The sequence below is a fragment of the Mandrillus leucophaeus genome, unplaced genomic scaffold (genome assembly GCF_000951045.1).
Source record: "Mandrillus leucophaeus isolate KB7577 unplaced genomic scaffold, Mleu.le_1.0 Scaffold639, whole genome shotgun sequence".
Taxonomy (NCBI): domain Eukaryota; kingdom Metazoa; phylum Chordata; class Mammalia; order Primates; family Cercopithecidae; genus Mandrillus; species Mandrillus leucophaeus.
Window position 1 is genome coordinate 1,389,849 of NW_012106908.1, and position 7,482 is coordinate 1,397,330.

Here is a 7,482-nt window from a genome sequence, read left to right on the forward strand (position 1 = left end):
CCAGCTGCAGTCTGAGTAGACTGCCCTGGACTCTGAGCTTTAGGATCTCTGTTGAGGCTGTCAGTTAACTGCGTGTGTGTCTCAGGAGCTGGGCTGCACTTGGTTGGTTCATGCCCTTGTGTATGAGGAAAGTTGGTGGCTCTGTGTTTCTCCAGTGGGAGAAGGAGCTGTTGGAGAGCCAAGCTTAGCTGGTGGACGGGTGTCCAAGAGAACGGACAGGGCATGGTGGCTCACACCTGTAATCCCAGTACTTCAGGAGACTGAGGTGGGAAGGATTGCTTGATCCTGAGAGTTGGAGACCAGCCTGGGCAATAGCAAGACCTCTCTACAAAAAAGGTAGAAAATAAGCTGGGCATGGTGATGTGCATGTGTAGTCCAGCTACTTGGGAGGCTGAGGTTGGAGGGCCGCCTAAGCCTTGGAGGTGGAAGTTGCAATGAGCCGAGATCACGCCACTGCACTACAATCTAGGCGACGAATTGAGACCCTGTCTCAAAAAAAAAAGCAGCCAGGAAGTGGCAAAGTTCTAGCCTTAAAGTGATTCTTGCATATCTGCTTCTGTCAAGCAGATAAATACAGCAAACATTTTAAATGTGTTTTGTAACTTAATTTTTGTGTAATTTCAAACTTACAGAGAAGTTGGAAGAATAGTACAAAGAACACCCAAGTTTACTAGTTCATATTTTGCTTCAATGGCTTTATCTTTTTTGCGGGGTGGAGCGGTAGATAGAGTCTCACTCTGTCACCCAGGCTGGAGTGCAGTGGCACGATCTTGTCTCACTGCAACCTCCAACTCCCTAGTTCAAGTGATTCTCCTGCCTCAGCCTCCCGAGTAGCTGGGATTACAGGCGCTCACCACCACACAAAGCTATTTTTTTTTTTTTTTTTTTGAGACGGAGTTCTGCTCTTGTGGACCAGGCTGGAGTGCAATGGTGTGATCTTGGCTCACTGCAACCTCCACTTCCCAGGTTCAGGTGATTCTCCTGTCTCAGCCTCCCGAGTAGCTGGGATTACAGGTGCCCACCACGCCCGGCTAATTTTGTATTATTGGTAGAGACAGGGTTTCTCCATGTTGGTCAGGCTGTTCTTGAACTCCTACCTCAGGTGATTCACCTGCATCGGCCTCCCAAAGTGCTGGGATTATAGGCGTGAGCCACCGCGCCAGGCCATATATTCTTTGTATATGTATGTGTGTGTGTATATATATACACATGTGTATATACATATATGTACACATGTGTATATATATGTATACACACAACTATTTTTTTCTGCTCCACTTGAAGTTGGAGATCTGCCCCTTTGCTCCCAAATATTTCAAGTGTTGCTTCCAGAACAAGAACATTATTTTATATAACCACAAGGCAATGATCAAAATCAGGAAATGTAGCATTGATATAATACTATGTAACTCAGTGAGTCCTTGGTCACATTTTGATCACATTCACAAAATGTGAAAAGTCGTGATTGATTTATTTTGTCCTTCAATTTGGGCTTTAGTAGCCGGGACCACAGGTATGGACCACCATGCCTAGCTAATTTTTAAATTTTTTGTAGACCTAATATCTCCTATGTTGCCCAGGCTGGCCATGAACTCCTGACCTCAAGTGATCCTCTCCCCTCAGCCTCCCAGAGAGCTAGGATTACACCAGTGTGTGAGCCACCACATTCAGCCATGTACTCTTGTATCTGTTAACCTGTTAGCCAACCTTTGGCTACCTCCTCCCCCTTACTCTTCCTCACCTCTAGTAAACACTATTCTAAGCAAATAGATGTTAAAGGAGACCACCCAGAACCTGGTGGACTCCTATATGGCCATTGTCAACAAGACCGTGCTGGACCTCGTGGTTGGTCTCATGACAAGGACCATCATGCACCTCATGATCAACAATGAGCATGCACTGCCCCATGCGGGCAGGGGGCTCCTATGGCACTGGGGATGCAGGTGGCCATGTTGGCCTGGGGGAGATGGCAAACAGCCCTCTGGGACCAGGTCCAGGGAGGGAGGCACGGTCAAGACCAGAGCTGTCCCATGGAAATATAACGTGGGACTGGGCACAGTGGCCCATGCCTGTAATCCCAGCACTTTGGGAGGCCAAGGCAGGAGGTTCGCTTGAGCACAGGAGTTCGAGACCAGCCTGGGCAACACAGTGAGTCCAGGTCTGTACACACAAATTTTAAAAATAGCCGGGCTTGGTGATGGCACATGCCTGTAGTCCTAGCTACTTGACAGGCTGACGTTGGAGGATCGCTTTGAGCCAGGAGGTTGAGGCTGCAGTAAGCAGTGATCTCACCCACTGTACTCCAACCTGGCAACAGAGTAAGATCCTATCTCCAAAAACAATTTTTAAAAACCAAGTAGACAGGTGTCCTGGTGGCATGATAGGTCCTGGGTCCTCTTCCAGATCTGTAACCTTGAACAGGTGACTTTTCCTCTGGACCTCAGTGTTCCCATCTGAGTGAGAAAAGGCAGTGGGGAGGCAGATCTTCGAGTCTAAGTGGTGTAGAAGCCACATCTGAAAAGCCATACTTAGGGCTCCAAGCCCAGCGCACAGTCCCAGCAGGGCCCGGCAGGGCGGCCAGGGCAGCACAGGCATTAGGTTCCACCCTTCTTCCCTCTTTGCCCACTCTCAGACCAAGGAATTCATCTCGGAGCTGCTGTCCAACCTGTACTCACATGGAGACCAGAACACACTGATAGAGGAGTCAGCAGAGCAGGCACAGTGGGGCGACGAGATGCTGCGCATGCACCACATGCTGACGGAGGTGCTCAGCATCATTGGCGACATCAACACGACCACCATCAACACGACCACCGTCAGCACGCCCACAGGGGCCCGTGGATGACTCCTGGCTGCAGGTGCAGAGCATCCTGGCCAGACGCAGGTACCAGGGCTGGTCCCCACGGTCCCAAAGCCCCCCCAGCCTCCCTGACTGAGCCTGGGGGCTCTTGGAACGGGCTCCATGCCCAGGCTGGCAGACATGGGTGCTCTCTGGAGCTGTCAGAGACGGCAGAGAGCTTGCGGTTTATGGTGGGAGCTTGGAGGGGGTCGTGTGTGGGGCTGGATTCTGAGGCGGCCAGAGGTCTAGGAACATCATCCTGGGCACGCTGTGCCTGTCATGCAGTCTGAGTCATGCTGCCAGGGCAGAGTATCCAGCTCCCAGCCTGGGAGTGCTGAGAGCCAAATCCACTGCAGAGCGGTGGTGATAGTCGGGGTCCCACCTCCTCTATTTGTTGCAATCCAGTGGTGATCTAGGATAAAACCTTGAGACTCCCATGCACATGGTCATCCCACAACACACTTCACAGGCCAGGCAGGGACACAAAGCCCCCTTCCCTCCCTCCCAGGTACCATCATAGCTGCTAGTGTGTGACCGAAAGCAGGGTCCCTGGCCCCCGCTGAAGCACTACTGCCAGCCAGCGGGCTCACGCACCTTGGCCTGTTGCTCCTAGGGGTCACCTATGCTATTCAGCCAAGGGGACTACACTGCCTGCTGGCCTGGCTGAGCTCTGTCCAGTGAGCCTGCCCGCCTCTCCTGCCACAGACTCTCCCTCTTCTGCTTTTTTCTGCAGGAAGGGCCCAGCCTCACCTATGTGACCTGCAGTCCCCCAACAAGCTGAGGCTTCCCTCTTAGACTTACAAATCTATGGCCAGTGGCATCTGGCTGCCTGCCCTCCTTGCCTACCCAAGGGTCCTCTCAGAGGGTCCTGGGCTTTCTGATGGCCCAGAGGGGCCTCCGGCGCTCAATCCAACCGTCCATCCCTTTTAGCATCATCATCCTGGTTCAAGCAGTATTCCTTCCCTATCAGGCCTGGTGGCTGTTGCTTGGGGCTCCCCAAGGTGAGGGGTGGCCCTGGGCCAGTGGGTTGGAAGACAGGGTAACCAGAGAAAAGGGAAGCCTGAGGGGACTAAGCATTGGTCTGAACTATGGGTGCACTGCCTGGATGCCGTGGGAGAGGCGTATGTGGGGTGTGGAGGGCCGCTGCAGCCCCCAGGCACTACCTGTGAAGCTCCGGCTCTTCCTTCCATCTTCCTCCCTTTTCCCTTCCAGCCCCTTTTCCAGGAACCTTACTACATACCCGCACCTGCTCCCTCCCCTCCCTGGCCCTCACACAGCTCTTGCATTGTGCCCATGCTCTGCGCTTGCCTCACCAGCAATCTGCTTCCTTTTCTCTCTCCCGTTTTCTCTCTGCTTCTCTCCAACTGCCCGCTGATCAGGTCAGGCAAGTCCATCCCGTCCTGAGAGTCCCAGGCCCTGCTTCGACCTCTAAACAGATCTCTCCTCTTCTCGGAGGCCTCTCTTTCCAAGCCTGCCTGGGCGGGTGTCCTGTGACTTGACAGTGCATCCCCAGCCCCAAAGCCTTCATCTGTGACTTAGTCTGTTGTAGTGGTGAGCTGACACTTCCAGCTGTGACCGTTGCTGAAAACTTGTGCCCCCTCTGTGGTATGCCCCTGCCCTGTTCTATAAATAGCGATAAATACTCATATATATATATATATGCGCACACCTATACATGGCTGATGGCCTCACCTCTAGCACTGGGAATCAGTCCCCGTGCTGTCCTTGTGGAGTCTTGTGGCCCAACAAGAGAAAGCCGTCCCCTGACATCGCCCCTCCAAAGTGTGCCACCTCCAGTGAGCCTGGACTGACAGTCTCTACCAGTCCTGCTGTCCCTCGGCTGAGAAACCCATTTCTGGATGACGGGCAATGTGTCCTCTGCTGGCTGTGTTCTCTGTGGAGCTCAGGGGAGGGGAAAGGCCAAGCCATTTTTAGGGTGCTGTTGGGAGTGGTGAAAAGGCTACAGCCTTTCCAAGGGACACATTTCCTGGAAAGTCCCTGGAGCTTAGCTGGTTCTTATCCTGTGATGCCGGCTCTGGCCACTAGGGGGCAGGGTCATGAACGCAGCCTGGAGGGAGACTGAGGGGCAGCCTGCACTCTGTAAGGACAGACAGAACAGGCCACCCAGTGCAGACAGGAGAGAGAGGCAGGCGGACGGAAGGGAAGACACCTGGGGTAGATGGAAGTCAGTGCCCTTGGGTGCTGGTATCTGTCTTCCCGGCCACAGCTAGATCAGGCTTCTGAGCCTGTTGGCTGTCAGGGCGGGACTGTGCCCATTAGGCACCATGGCAGTCCCCGTCACATCCACCAGGTGTCACCAGGCAGCATACAGGTAACAGGCCTGGAAGATCCCCAACAGCCCAGCTGGACATGCTCAGACACTCTGGGGCTCCTCGTTCTGTGGGACAAACTGCAGGACCCAGTGAGGGAAACGGGAACACACAAGGCTGAGCTGTATGGCTAAATCCATTTATTCCACAATGAAAAGTGAAATAAACAGGAGTCACATCACCAAGGGAGCCACGACCCCATCCCCGCCTCCTTCCTCTGTCCTATGCTAGGAATAAATAAGTTTCCCAGCTGCAAATAATTATTAGAACCTCCTCTCCTTATGCCAGCTCCAACCTCCACTAGGTACAATACAGGGGGTGGCCCTGCCCCCCAGAATGTTACACAAATTCAGTGTGTATACTGGGGAAGCGGGAGTCACCCCAGCAGCCCATGCCCTCACTTGGTCTACTGTTAGCCCCACTGTCCTGGTTCAGCTGCCTCTCTGAATAAGAAGATGGGAGCCCCCGAGGGAAAAGTTGCTTTGGTGAGAGTAGAGAGGTCATCAGGCCTCCTCCAAACAAACCAACTCCATCAGCCTCTGGTTCTTAAATAACAAGCATCATCGTCCAGAAATTCAAGGACTCAGCCGTGGTCAAGGTGGCAAAAAGTCTGTCTCCCCCCATTAGACAGGGGTCTTGTCTTGCTACCCTAGTGGTAAACGGGTGACTGGGAAGGGGTGGCAGGGACATGGTGGGGGTGAAGACTCCAGACCCACTTCTCCAGGCTTATGCTGACAGGGGCCTGCTTTTATTTATTTTTATTTATATCCTGTGACTTTTTTTTTTAATACCATAACTTCTTTTTCATAACTTTTTAAAATAACTTTTCATAAAACTTTTTTCTACTTTTTTTTGACACACTTTTCCACATGTTTTGCCCCATAATTCTTTCATCCCATAACTTTTAGTTTGTTCTTTTAATAAACACACATAGTTACAATTTTGTAAAAATAAAAACAGATTATCTCATGCCAAGCGTGCCCAGTATTTGCACTCTATAGTATTTAATACTATAGTTTTCAAGACACACACAATTTTAAGGCAAAAACAACACTTTGCAACAATTTAATAATTTATTACATTACAGTAACATCGCAGCAGTCAACAATGCCACTTTAGGCAAATTCAATATTTCCATTATATGATTCAGTATTTCCATATATATTCTATGTTTATAAGAATTCATAAATTGGTAAAAGTCATTCTAAGAAAACTTGGCAAATAAAGCTTTGGACTGGAATTGGCATTTCTTTCTCTACTTTTCCTTCCCCTAGTTTCTTTTTTTTAAACTATAGTATTCATATTTAAAATGTTTTAACTTATTTCAAAACATTAAGATAGCAGTTACATTTTTGAATAGTTATTTTAAAATGACTAACATAAAGTTTTAGAGAAACTCTATTATGGATAGGGCTGATTTACATTTTCACATTTTCTAAAAATCAGCTTTGGTTTTAGGATTGATTTTTTTCATTTCTGGAAAACCTAAAGTTTAATCAAATACTTTAAAAATAATTATCATATATTGCAATCTTTAAATAGGTATTTTGATTCTTCCTACAGAAATTCAAATTTATTCAGTTGAACTCACATTTTAGATTTTATGTTTCTGATTAACTCTAACCTTCTAATGTTGCCTTCTAAGCAAATTGAAAGCTGCCTTATACTGAATGAGGAAGAGAACGAATACTTGGCTGAATGAGGTATTGCAAACGACTGCATGCACTTTGAAGAAAGACTAAAGTTATTGTCATAGAATTTCCATTCTTTTTAGCTTTTTCTTAAACATATGACAAAATTCCTACACAAAGAGTGGTATTTCAGTTAATATAGCAGTTTTATTTTTCAGACTGACATTCAGCTTAAATATGCCGGTATGTGATTTAATCCAGAGGTCCCTGATGAACACATTATTGTCAGATAGGTTACAGATGCTAAACACTATCTGAAGGTCATTCCTAGTCATTTATATGTGTCAGGTAAAAGTGAAGTGATTTGAACTGTCAAAATACAGAGTGAACATGAGGGAAAGACCCACTCTCCTTTAACTTTCTACAAATAAATTTAAGTTAGAAACACAAATAAACATGAGTGGCTCTAACATTCAAATGAAGTAAATGAATTGTGTAGGAGATTAATCTCTTAACTGTTTTTTTTTTTTCTTAAATTTCTTGACCAGCTCTTAGATGATGGTGATGTTTATCTCCCTGATCTCAGCACGGTGAAAAGAATGGCATGCACGGGTTGCTGCCCAAGCCTCGGTGCTCCTGGGGAGTCCTGCGTTAGAGGAAGCAGCTGCACGATCTGCTGTGC